The 12,881-nt window shown below is 47.4% G+C and overlaps 1 protein-coding gene across 2 annotated transcripts in view; it reads right to left on the bottom strand.

Annotated features, from left to right (window-relative positions):
- Positions 1–12,881, bottom strand: part of MAPKAPK2 (MAPK activated protein kinase 2) — a 48,830-nt gene that overhangs the window by 24,560 nt on the left and 11,389 nt on the right. The window lies entirely within an intron of this gene.

The following is a 12,881-nucleotide window of genomic DNA, read 5'->3' as shown; positions in this document are numbered from 1 at the left end:
TTGTGGTATTTTTACAAACATTAACTCATCTGATCTGATGCCATGACGTGGCTGCCAAAAAGTTAATCTTTCCTTCAGCTCATAGACAGATCAAGTACCTAGCTCAAGACAGGGATCCAAATGCACCCACACTCTGTATTTCTCCCATACCTAGAATCCACATGTAGATCACATCGAGCAGCGAGCACTCAGTTCTGGGCAACACATCTGCAAAACAGTATTATATTTCCAGAGGAGGACAACCAGGATATAAAAGATCTAAGGAGCATAACATATGAGCAACAGTTCAATAAACTGGGGTGATATGCCGGAAGAAGAGAAACCCTGAAGGAGCAACTGAGGGACTGGATGTGATAACAGTCGTAAAACACTTGGGTGCACAGTACGATGAGAGGGCAGGGCAGAGAGTCAGACAGGAACAATAAGTAACAGCCTCCTGTAACCCGGCAATCACACTCCTCGTTGTTTACCCAGGAGAAATGAAAACATTACGTCCACAACAAGACTTGTGCAAGAATGCTAACAGGAGCTTTATTCATCATAGCCCAAAACTGGACACAGCCCAAATGTCCATCAACAGGGGAATAAAGAAGCAAATTTTATATCTATACAATGGAATACTACTCAGCATAACAAACTACTGATACATGTCACCATGCAGATGAAATTCACACAAAAGGGAGAGTTCACACTGATTATCCCATTTATACGAGGTTCCAGAGCAGGCAAAACTAATCTACAGTGAGAAAACATCAGAACTGTGATTACCTGCGAAGGGGTATGTGTTGGGATGACTGGGAAACAACACGAGAGAACTAACTAGGTAGTAAAACTTTTTGTTCTGTAGTTGACAGAGGTTTGGGTTGCACAGATAGAGGGATTTATCAAAGCTTATCAGGTGATACCTTAAAAGTTGTGCATTTTTCACTGTTATATAAATATTATCATCAAAAAAATGCATGAACAAATATTGAACTCAAATTAATGCCTGTGTATGCTGAGATATTTAGGGGTAAAGTACATTGATGTCTGCAATTTACTACGAAATGCATCCCCAAAATAAGATGGACTGGTCAATGGATAGAGAGATTCAAACATGCAGAGACGTGATAAAGTAAACACAGTAAGAGGCTAATGGTAGAATCTACGTGGTTTGGTGTAATCCTGTTCACTGTACAATTCTTTCGAGTTTGCTGCACATCTGAAATGTTTCATAATAAAAAGTTGTGAGGAGGAGTAGGAAGTAACAACAGGTGGGAAGCACCACAAGGGAAACAAGAGGTGGCTGGGAGGTCACAGGAGGAAAGCGCAAGGGGAGGAAGAGGGCTAGTTTCAGCCAACACAGGGGCCTGCAAAGGGCAGAATTGCAAAAGGCCAGGGTGACCTGGGCACAGATAATCTTAGCCAACAGGGAATCTTAGCACATGTTAGGCTGCTACCCAGAGCTTTACTGTTGTAAGTTCTTGTTCTGACTGTGTGGTCAGAGCAAGTAAGTCCCTGCCCCTCTCTGGCTTTGGTTGAAGGGATCAATGTACAATGTAGAGATAGGTTTAAAGGATCCCTACTAAACGCTTTCCAGCTCTGACAGTCTATTCCTCACAACATTTGTGGAAACCATTTTTTTTAGACAGGAATAAAAGAATGCAGAGACACAATTACAGCTTCAGCAAAATCCAGGTGGTTTCACACAAGCAAAATGCAAGGAGCCTCCTGCTACATCACTGTATTCTCAAAGAAAGGACCTGGGTGCAAGTAGCTCTTAAGTGTCTCCATGTGGACTGTCCACTTTGTAGTTTAGCCACAGCAAACACTAAATCAGTGAGCAGGAGTCCCCTGCCCTACCCCCAAGCCCCCACACACACAACCCAGCAGGTCTCTGGGGCACAGAATCTGAGTGAAGCCAACATGTTCCCCACCTTAGGCATCTTGGTGGAAACTAAGGTGCAGAGAGTTGCAGGTGTTTACCAAGGTTACACAGCCCGTTAACACAGTGAGGGCTACAACCCCGGGCCCTGGGAAGACCATGTGGATTCCCCAGAAAAGCGCTGGGACCCAGAGAACTCTCCTCAATTTCAATGCCTACAACCAGCCCCTTTTTTCTCTGCCTTTGCCACTCTGGTTTCCAAGGAAACTAGAGTCTAGTGCTTCTGGCTTCACATCTTAAAGAAGAGGGAGAGATGTATGTTTCTCAAAGCAAAGTCTATTGCCTCACAAACCAAAAACAACTTCTGGCAGAACTTCCTTCCCACCATTCTCCATGGGGGGAGGTGGAGTTGGGGACAGACTACTTAGAGGTCACCACTGGAAAGTGGGGGTCTAGAGGAAGTCTCTGGAGTGCCTGGGGGTGGGAGAAGTCCTGCTCCCACCCTGGAATGACTATGGTCATCACCTAGGGGAAATCTGGGATCCTCATCATGCAGGATAACAGGACACTCCGTCTAGGTCCAGATGTGCCACAGCTGCAAGCAGGGCCCTGACAGGAAGTGGAGGCCCAACAAGAATAAGACCTGTGGGAGAGAGAAGGGTGCGGCTGCAATGCCATCCCTTCCTCCAACTACATGCCTACTAAGCTCCAGCTGGAGCCACAAGGCTGCCAAGCTGATCAGGGCTGATTGGTGGAATGACAGGTGAGGGGAGAGAATGAACGAGGGGTAGGAAAGGGGCTCAGACACTGCCCTGCCTTCTAGCCCCGAAGGGCTGCAGGTAAATGCTCAGCACTCAAGCCAGGACCTAGAAAGAGCACATCTGAAGCCTCTTCTGAACAAGTAAAGCCCCACCCAGGGGCAAGAAAAAATTTCCATCATGACCGATTTGTCTAGAAGTGGCCTGAACGTCTTCCCAGCAGCGGTGATGCATCCCCAGCTGAGAGGAAGGAGGGAGTCATCTGCACACTTCTCCTGCTCCCGAGGCCTTCTCCATCCTTACCCCACACCCGCCTCGGTGAGCTCAGAGGTTCTTGGCAAGGGCTTGCTCCCTGGGGACCACAGCAAGCCCACGGGGGTCAGAGCTGCTGGTCCCTTCAGAGAGCCTGGAGCCTGCGAGTCTGCAAGTACAAGCCCAGTTGGCAGCTGCAGCTAATACTCCCGATTCCCAAACCAAACCCCAGCCCACCCAGACGTCCTGCAGGGTGGTGGGGGTAACTGTGGAGCAGCATCTACCCTTTCTCCACTAACAAAGGGGCAATGATGAGAGGGACTGGCTTTGCTCTGAGTGACTCTGGGTCTCCGTGGCTGTGGCCAGGGAAAGGCAGGGAGAGGGCCAGAAGGACTGGGAGACGAAGGACACCTCTCCTAGCTCCTTCTGGGAACAGACTAACTCCCATCCCTGTGGAAAGACCCGGAGGGGAAAGCAGCCTTTTAAGATTAAGCAAATAAATAAATAAATAAATAAAACAGAGATAGGAAATCCTGACCCCGCCTTAATTACACTGGAAGCATATAATCTTCAGGAAGAGTAGCTGATTCCCACCCCACACTCCCATTTACTCCCAGTTGCCCATTTCCTGAGAAATAACCACTGCCTCACAGCGAAGCTGCGCCAGAAGGGTGCTGAGGCCTGCAAAAGGCTCCGGGAATTCCCTAGGCCTGGGTTTGTTCCAAGCGAAAAATCCAGTAAGGCCCCGGGCATGTCTCGGGGAGCCGGCCATCTGCAGGACCCATCATTCATATCCACCTCCGACCAACGTTCCAAGCACAAGGCCAGCCAGGGCTCTCGAATTTTCAAACTCCACAAACCTCCATAAATCCAGTTCACAATTCTGAATTCCTCCTTGAATTTAACCCAAAATGCCTTCATCTCAGCTCCCCTGGGTAACAGAGAGCTAATCGCCTTTCCACCCTGGTCCACCCTCCAGATGCCCTTGGGTTGGTGGACAGAGGAGAAAGCATCCAGCCCACCTGCTTCTTCCTGGCTGTCCCTCAAGGGTCAACACAACTGCCCCCATCGGAAAGGAGAAGGCAGAGAGATAAGGGAGCTAAATCTTGTTCCCCTCCGCTTCCAGGATTAGCAAGCAGCTGCCTCAGAATCACCAGGCTCTCCCTTGTCCAATACCCAGGCACTCTCGGCAGCCTGGCCCTCCAGCAGGAGTGTCTGCTCAGGCACCCCCATGCTGCACACTGCTGCTTCCCAGGCATGACAGATGCAGCTGCTATTCAGTATTTTCATGCCAGGACAAAAGCTTCTCCAGAAGCACAAAGCCAACAGGGAGGCAGACAGGGCTGACTTCAATAGAAGCCACCTGCCGGGGCCCCTCCTCTGCCACACCCCTCCCCCCAACCCACTGCACATACACATGCAAACATACATACACCTTTTTCAAATCTCTCCAACTTGTGTTGACCCAGAGTCAGGTGACTTTTGCTCTGAATCACTGAACAGTTCTCCCAGAGGACAGGGGACTGTTGCCATTTCTCAAATAGTATTCCGTAGGATGTTAATAACTGCTAAGTAAAAAGGGGTCGTATAGATGGCAGAAGCACTAGGTTAAACAAAGTTAAACAGATTCTTTCACTGTAGAACTTCTCAGAGCCTTTAATTCAGTAATGTGCATTGCAGACCGTTCCCCAATTTAGGATCACAGAGTGTCTCGGGACTGGCGCAGCACTTGCAGAAAAGGGCGGCTCCTTCTTCCAAGTTCACCCAGTTCCCTGAACACAGCTCTTCTACCACTTGGAGTACATAAGAAATACCTTGCTTACATGTTTCTCCTTCAATAAGCCTGCAGTGAACAGATGAATGGACAGATTAATAAGTGCACACACACACTTGTGGTGCACTCATCTTCACTTACTCAGTTCAAATGATGATGAAGCTTCCGGAAGGACCATTAGACTTCACAAATGGGACTGAACCCATGCACACCCTCAAGTCAATCTTGACTGCAGATCATCTGTGCCTATGTCACCACAGACAGATATCAGCCCCCAGATGAGCCAGCTGGTTTTATTCCCTTATCAAATCCTCCCCCACCCTGGACCTCAGGCACTGTTTTGCATCTGGCTATAAAGGAAGTTGGGTGACTGCTTTCAACGTACTATACACATCAGCAGTCAGTGAGAAGTCACCACCTTAACCATCACACACAGTCTGGGTGAGCTGAGCCACCACCACCACGAATTCCACAACCTGAAAGGAAAAGCAGGAAGGCCCACCAAGCTTGCCCAGGAAGGGGACCCTGGGAGACTCCATCCAACCTCCTCCATCCGTGGGCCAGGTAACGAATGGACAGGTAACAATGAGTGAGAGACACTCAGACAGGAGTAAATCTTCAACATTTCCCAGAAAGTCGAGTGCGTTCACATTCGAATGACATATCTCAGATTTTCTTTTGGATCTGAAAGTAGGACCCCTCCCCAACCCCAAGAAAAACTATCAGACAGACTCTAACTTTGGGTTGAAAAAATACAGCCTGTGTACCCTGGGATATACCCAGCAGCCTCTGTGATTTCCTGGGATAGGTTTTTTGCTTCATTCATAATGAAGCAGACCCTGAAAGGGTGTCTCCCACCGACTTCCGCAGGCAGCTGAACCCCGAAGCAGATGCTCACCTCCCCCAGGATGGGGTGCAGAGCACTCTCAAGCTCCCCGCCCTCACAAGAAGCCTCTGCCTCTTTAGCAGGCTGCCCCTGCTCTGAAGCCACTGACTGTTCCTGGCCTGCATGTTTCTTACAACGCCTTCAGCAGAGATGCAGACTGTGGTTAGTGTCTGGGTACCTCAAGGGGCTGGGGAATTCCTCATGCTCTGGTTGTGATCTAGAAGGGAGGAGGCTCTGATGTCAGCTCTCCCCTCCTGCCCCCAGGAGCATCAAAAGAAAATACAATGAGATATTACCAGGCACTACGGAAAAGTCTCTACCGCTGAATACAAGTGTGTGCTGCATCACCTTAGGATAAATGTCAGGGTTGATGCCTACCCTCTGTTTCCCAATTTTTCTCCTTGGTCACTTGGCAAAATTAGTCCAATCTATAGAAACTGGGAATGGAAGAGAACACAGACAGCCCTTTCTAGGGAAGTACCTCCCACCTGCTCTCCAAGCAGCTCCAGCCCCACCCCAGAGAACAGAAACATGAAGGCCCCTTTTCCAAGCTCCTGCCAATATGCCACCCAGGCCTCTTTCCCCTGGACTCTTCTCAAGGCTAGAGAGAAATCTTTGGTTCCACTCATTATTCCATTTATCTTCTCTAACTGGGCAGGATTATGTTTGGAAGTAGCTGCTTCTGAAGCTGACACTTTAATGCTTGATTTTTAAAAACCTTACTGTTTAAATACCAGTTTTGCCTCTGAGGCAGCCAAACCTCACGTCCTGTCTGTTAATTATCAGCTGCTAAGTAGCACTTTTCTCATTGGAGCTGATGAGCTCTGGGCCACTGAGGGTAAGAATACCAGTGCTGGAAAGAGGGGCTCCGGCACCGGTGCTTGCTTGCACTTGGGGATATCAAGCAAGACATAGTTCTTATCCTCAAGGAGCTCGGTCTAGCAGAGAAGGCCTGGCAGGGGGCTGTAATTCGAGTGCATAGCAGTCATGCAGGCAGAATGAACCATCACTAGGGCAGAGGAGGGAGGCAGTTCTGCCTGGAATTGGGCAGGGGAGTAAGGGGGTAAAATCTATTATGAGCCTTGAAAGATAAATACAGTTTACAGAAAAAACTTAAGAGGAGCAAATGTAAGATCCAAGAGAAGATGCAAATGTAAGTTCCAAGCAAACGAATGCATGGCAGAGCAGGAAGGAGTGCTCTCCTGGAAGGGAGAGGGTGGAAGGCAGGACAAACCAGCTTGCTTGAATGCCATGTTTAGAGGTTTGAATTTTACACTGGAGATGAAGGGAGGCTACTGAAGATCTCGAAACAGAAATGACATCTGTCATCACCGGGAATGGATGGCTGAATCTCTCAATGCCTCTGAAGAAAACCAGGTCGGTGTTAACAAGTGCTAACGTGCAAAGAAACAGGGACTCTTCCCTACAGAGCAGGATGCAGAGAGGCAGAGGTACACATGGCCCTCACCAGCTGGATGGCCCTTGGGCTGTCCCTGTAGGGCTCCACTGAGATTCAGACCTTTCCTCTGGGTCTCAGCAAGGCCTGACAATTGGAAGGATCCTGGAGTGATGTTGCATCTCTGCATTTCCCTAGAGCCCTTGGCAGATCAGGCATTCTGATGCGTGCCATGACTTGGAGTGGCAGGGACCACACCACAGCTGACCTCAAATACCTGCTGAAGACTGAGTGCGGAGATGAAGATGATGCGTTCTGCAAGGCTCTGAAGACGCAATGAGTACCAAAGGATTTCACGACCTCAAAGAACCAAATCTCAAGATTTGAAAAACATAGAACTTTAACAACAGCAAATTTTTCTTTAATGGTAAGGTTTTCTCAAAAAGGGATAAGCTCCTCACCATTGGAAGAATTTAAGCATAGGTATGATAGGTTGGTGGTTGCCAAACCCAGATAATTATCACTTGGGGAGCACATTAAAAATGCACATTCCAGGTTACCTTGTCTGAAGAGTCTTGGACTCAATTAGACACAAAGAGTGGTGCCCAGGAATCTGAATCTTGAAATGCTACCCACAAGTGAGTCTAACAATCACCCTGCTTTGGGAGCCACTGGGCCAGGTGACCATCTGTTAGGATGTAGTCCTCAACAAGGTGAACTCCTTTTTTTTTTTTTTTTTTTTTGAGACAGGGTCTCATTCTGTCACCCAGGCTAGAGTACAGTGGTGCAATAATGGCTCTCTGCAGACTTGACCTCCCAGGCTCAAGTGATCCTCCCACCTCAGCCTCCTGAGTAGATCAAACTATATGTGCATGCCACCACGCCCGGCTAACTTTTGTATTTTTTGTAGAGTCAGAGTTTCGCCATGTTACCTAGGCCGGTCTCGAACTCCTGGGCTCAAGCAATTTGCCTGCCTCAGCCTCACAAAGTGCTGGGATTATTGGCATGAGCCACTGCGCCTGGCCCTACAAACTAAAAACTTTTTAAGATCCTTTTCTAAAGGAATACCTTCTACTTGACCTCTCACCTGGGCTTCAAAACCTCTCCCTGCACCCTTCCTCAAATCCCTTTCCAGCTCAGATAAGTGTTTACCAGGATTAGAAAAATTATCTCAGAATCTCGCATTGTCTAAGAGAATATTCTGTGATGATAAAATGTTCTCTATCTGTGCTGCATAAAACCATGGCCACCAGCTAACTACTGAGCACTTGAAATGTGGCTGGCACTACTGAGGAACTGAATTTTAAATTTTATTAATACTTAATTTTAATAGCCACTTATGGCCAGTGGCTACCACAGAAGCCAGCATAGCTTCTCGTGAAAGAGAGATTCTGTATTCTCAGTGGGATCCAGTAAACAAGTAAATTCTGGCCCCACTTCCTCCACCACTCCTCTAAGCTTGTCTCCAGTCTGAAGAGATGCACCTGATCACAGGGAGATTAAATTCAAAGAAGACAGCAGGAAAGGAGGGGCTCTGCAGCAGCTGTACCAGAGGCAACAGGTACAGGGAACACAGTGCCTGAACAAAAACTCTCGCCCCCAAGGACTTTACCCTGTTCTGCCCAGAAACATAATTAACACCAGCAGCTGTCACCCCATCCTGGGCAGCAGGGCCTGACACCTGGTGCCATTTCCTAGCTTCCCTGGAGCAAGCAGACCTCATTCTCAGGGATGACCTAGAACATCCCTTAGTTGACTAATGCTGGAGTCTCAAAACTGGTTTGTACTGGAACTTTTGGCTCTACTGGGGTATAGAAGTCCAAGGGAGAGAAACTGAATCTCAAAAGAGGGAAAGAGAGAAAGCGAGCTAAGTTTATTCCAGATATCAAAAGGTTTCATCAGGAGAATACATCATCTGTACATTTCCAAACACAACTGGCTTCCTGCCCAGCTATAGCACACAGGCCAAAATCAAATCTGACCAAGTACTCCAGATTAACATGTGTGGTCTTCTAGCCTTGATTTCTACCTCACACACACATTCTGGGCCCTTTTTCCCAGCATCTGCCTTGACACAGACACACACTGAATCTACCAACAAGGTGGTTATCTGAGTTGAGAAGTAAGTATTCCCTCGGCCTTCTGAGACACAACACAGACCTGTGCAGCAGCCAAAAAAAAAAAAAAAAAAAAGCCAGGTGGGAATCAGGAACCACCTGTCACATTTAAACAGTTCTCTGTCTAGGGAGAGACCACCAGCAACCTTCCAGGTGTGAGTTGGTGCAACAGCTCTCTCACCTGGAGGACAATGGAGAGGATTCTTTCTCAAGGTTGCCTCAGTCCAAGCACTGACTACTTCCCTTTGGAGACATAGCTGGCCTGCTGCAGAGACACAATCTCTCAGAGGAAAGGAGAGTGGAAGGTGTAGATGGGAAAGGAAAAAAGAAAAACTACACAGGAAAAGCACTGCAAGGGGAGGGGCAAGAACCACCCATCACAGACCAGATACTTTTTCTGACGTTTCCTAGAAGATGGTTTTACCTGCTTCTTTATTTAAAAAAAAATAAGGAAGAAGAAAGAAAGAGAAGAAAAGAGACAGAGAAAAGAAAGAAAGGAAGGAAGGAGAAAGGGAAGGAAGGGAGGGAGGGAGGGAAATGGAAAAAAGAAAGAAGAAAAGAAAGAAAGAGAGAGAGAGAGAAAGACAGACATGTTGCAACTTCCTTTGTCACAGGACATGCTCAGGAACGAACAGACCCAACCCATTGCTTCACTTTCCCATCTGCACTAACCGAAGCCCTGACCTCTGTTCTCTCAGCTCCTGAGCTGCAGGGCACAAACACAGCCTCCCCATCTCCCTGCATACAGTCTGCCCACTCCTTCACCTAGAAGGCTAAACTCAAGAAGGATGAGATTCTTCAGAGCAGAAGAGAAGCCATATGAGGGCCCAAAGGAGGATAAAAAAGGCTGTGCCACAGCTTCAGCCCAGCCATTTCTTTTTCATGCCTCCTTCGTGACTTCTCCCGGCTCTATGTGACGGTTCGGTTCACACCAATCTCAAGCATTGCCTATTACCAGATTCCTGGAGAGGCAGCATCTCTCCCTCCTTAGCCAAAATATGGGAGCCCCAGTGCAGTTCCTCACACTTCTCCTTAGAAACCATCCCACTGGACGTATTTTCATCTGCACCCTCCCCTGGGTGTGTCACAGGTATGTGTCCATGAAGTATCCTCTGCCCATGCCAGGCAGTGATCCCACCCTCTACTCCCTCCCACCTTGAAGAGCCCATTGTGTGTCTCTGCATCCTTCATTGGCCACCCTGGTGCCCAGACACTTAACCCCCACCCACTCCCTGAACCTCTTCCTTCAGATACAAAATGAGGAACCACACCACCTGGCGCCTACAAGAGTCAAATGACAACATGCAAGAAATGGTACAACCTGGATTTTGAGAGGAAGTCTTCTTTCATTCATTTTATACACACGGGTGTTCATTCCTCTAAACTGTATGTTTCCCAAGGCAGGGCCTACAACTTATTCATATCATTGTAGCAATGTGCACAAAGTAAGTATCCCATAAATATTGGATGATAAACTTAAATTGCTAGGTCATCTAAGTACCCAGTTATAATGGAGTCACAAAGGATCATTAGAGAGGCAATACTGTCAGCTGGAGGGAGCCTAGGTTTTAGAGCTAGACACACTCATTAATAAGCCTCAGGCTTTTGCCTTTGCATTTGCTATTCCTCTACCTGGTCCCCCTTCACACCCCCCAGATAGCTTTTTTGTCTGTTTTACATACTGATGTATATCCAGAGCCCAAGATAATGCTTAGCACTTAGTAGGTGCTCAATAAATAACTGCTAATGAATTATTCTGTATATGTTTGAACATGTTTCTTCTGTAAAACAGGGACTTTCACTTTGCACTAAAAGGATTATTTTAAGGATTAACAAGAATGTAAGTAAAACACCTAACACAATGCCTGATATACAGTATCTGCTCAATAAAGACTTGTTATTAATCTAGGAAACCTTCACAGAGTTGCTAAGTTTCCTACAGTGATCTGAATAATAGAAAATTGTTATATTGTATCAAAGTCTATCTGCTGTTTTGAGCTATCCTTAGGGAAGCTGTACAAGTCACTCTTGGCATTGCCAATTAATTTTCTTGAGTAGTAAGTTGCTTTGGATCTCAAGGGTATAGAAGGCACCCACAGGCAAATCCTGCTTAGAAAGGCAGGGGTCCTAGTCTAAGCTGCTAGAAGGAATCAATGTTCTAAATTCTTCTCATCTCATATAGCAGAGGTATTAAAGGGGTCTAAACCCAAGAGGATGACCCTTGATTGTTCTGCCATTCCAAGCTAATCCTGCCATCTGGGCCTCCTGATGGCCAGTCAGCAGGAAAGACAGGAGGCAGGCATGGAGAAGAATAAACATTTATAAACATTGTCTGAATGAATAAAAACACTGTAGCCAGGAGAAAGGTGAAGTAACACTGTCCTGCAGAAACTGAGGACAGACATGATGGCTCTTAGTCCTGAAGGCTCCCTGGGACCCAGGCTGACCACTTGTTTCCCAGCATTAGGTTATTTTCCCAGCAGTGCAGATGCAACAACAGTGATGAAAGGCCTTCGGTGCAAGAGTCCTTCAAGGTCAAGTCTGGTCCTGTTCATTTACAATGAGGAGACTGAGTGAGGCCCAGACAGGTCCTAGGACTTGCTTGGGGCCACATAGGTAGAGTTAGTAGCCAGGTCTCTCAGATTCCAGTCTAGTGTCAGGTTCTCTTTCCTGTGCAAATCTGTTGTGGCATGGAGTTAAGAAGCCCCCTGAGATTCAAACCTCTGACCTCAGTCCCGGCAACTGGGTACTTGATATAGTTTGGATATTTGGCCCCTCCAAATCTCATGTTGAAGTATGATCCCCAGTGTTGGAGGTGGGGCCTGGTGGGAGATGTTTGGGTCTTGGGGGCAGATCCCTCATGAATGGCTTGGTGTCCTCCCTTGTAGCAATGAGTTCTCACTCTGAGTTCATACAAGATCTGGTTGTTAAAAAGAGTCGAGGGCCGCCCCCACCCCCATGCTCCCTCTTCTCAACATGTGACATGCCTGCTCCCCCTTAAACTTCCCCCATGAGCAAAAGCTTCATGAGGTCCTGACCAGAAGCAGATGTTGGTGCCATGATTCTTGTACAGCCTGCAGAACTGTGAGAAATAAACCTCTTTTCTCTATAAATTGCCCAGTCTCAGATACTCCTTTAGTGCAACACAAAATGGACTAATACAGTGTTTAACACTGGTCCGTCTTGCAACACACAGGAGCAGGACCAGCAGATAGAACACCATGGACTGCATCTGTGTGTCTATGCCATGTCTGTAGCTAACTAGAAAATGCCAGGAGCTGTAGGAAAGTTGGCAAGCTCCACATCTGTCCCTCCCTCAGTTCAAGTTCTCCAAAGGGCAAAAAGGTCATCTCCATGACTGAACAGGAATAGGAGGGGCCCTGGAACAGGGAGAAGAAGGAGAGGTATCAATGAGAAATTGTGGTCAGGGTCCTTGTAAGAATGAGAACTCTGTAAGCAGAAATAGAAGGTGCCTGCTTGAGTCAGAAGATCCAAGTGGGTAGAGGGAAGAAATGCTCAGAAGACTGTCTAAGAGCAGCTTTTCAGCAGCAGGAAAAATAAAAACAGACACTGTCAGAGATCATCACTCTACCCCAGCTCAGTCCCACAGAGCACAGCCCAGTACTATCCCACTTCTGGGGCTGCCACCGCCCCTGACTCTGAGGATTACCTCTAGTACATTACATTTAATATCTGTGGCATCCACTATTACTCAGTTATCACACCTTTATTCAGCAGCTAAGTATAATGTGTATAATGCACAGTGCCAAAATACTCTAGGATTCTTTTTTCAGAGACAGGGTCTCGCTCTGTCACCCAGGCTACAGTGCACTG

The sequence above is a fragment of the Macaca fascicularis genome, chromosome 1 (genome assembly GCF_037993035.2).
Source record: "Macaca fascicularis isolate 582-1 chromosome 1, T2T-MFA8v1.1".
Taxonomy (NCBI): Eukaryota; Metazoa; Chordata; class Mammalia; order Primates; family Cercopithecidae; genus Macaca; species Macaca fascicularis.
The sequence above is the reverse complement of the archived record's forward strand: the minus strand, read 5'-3'. Positions and strand labels throughout refer to the sequence as shown.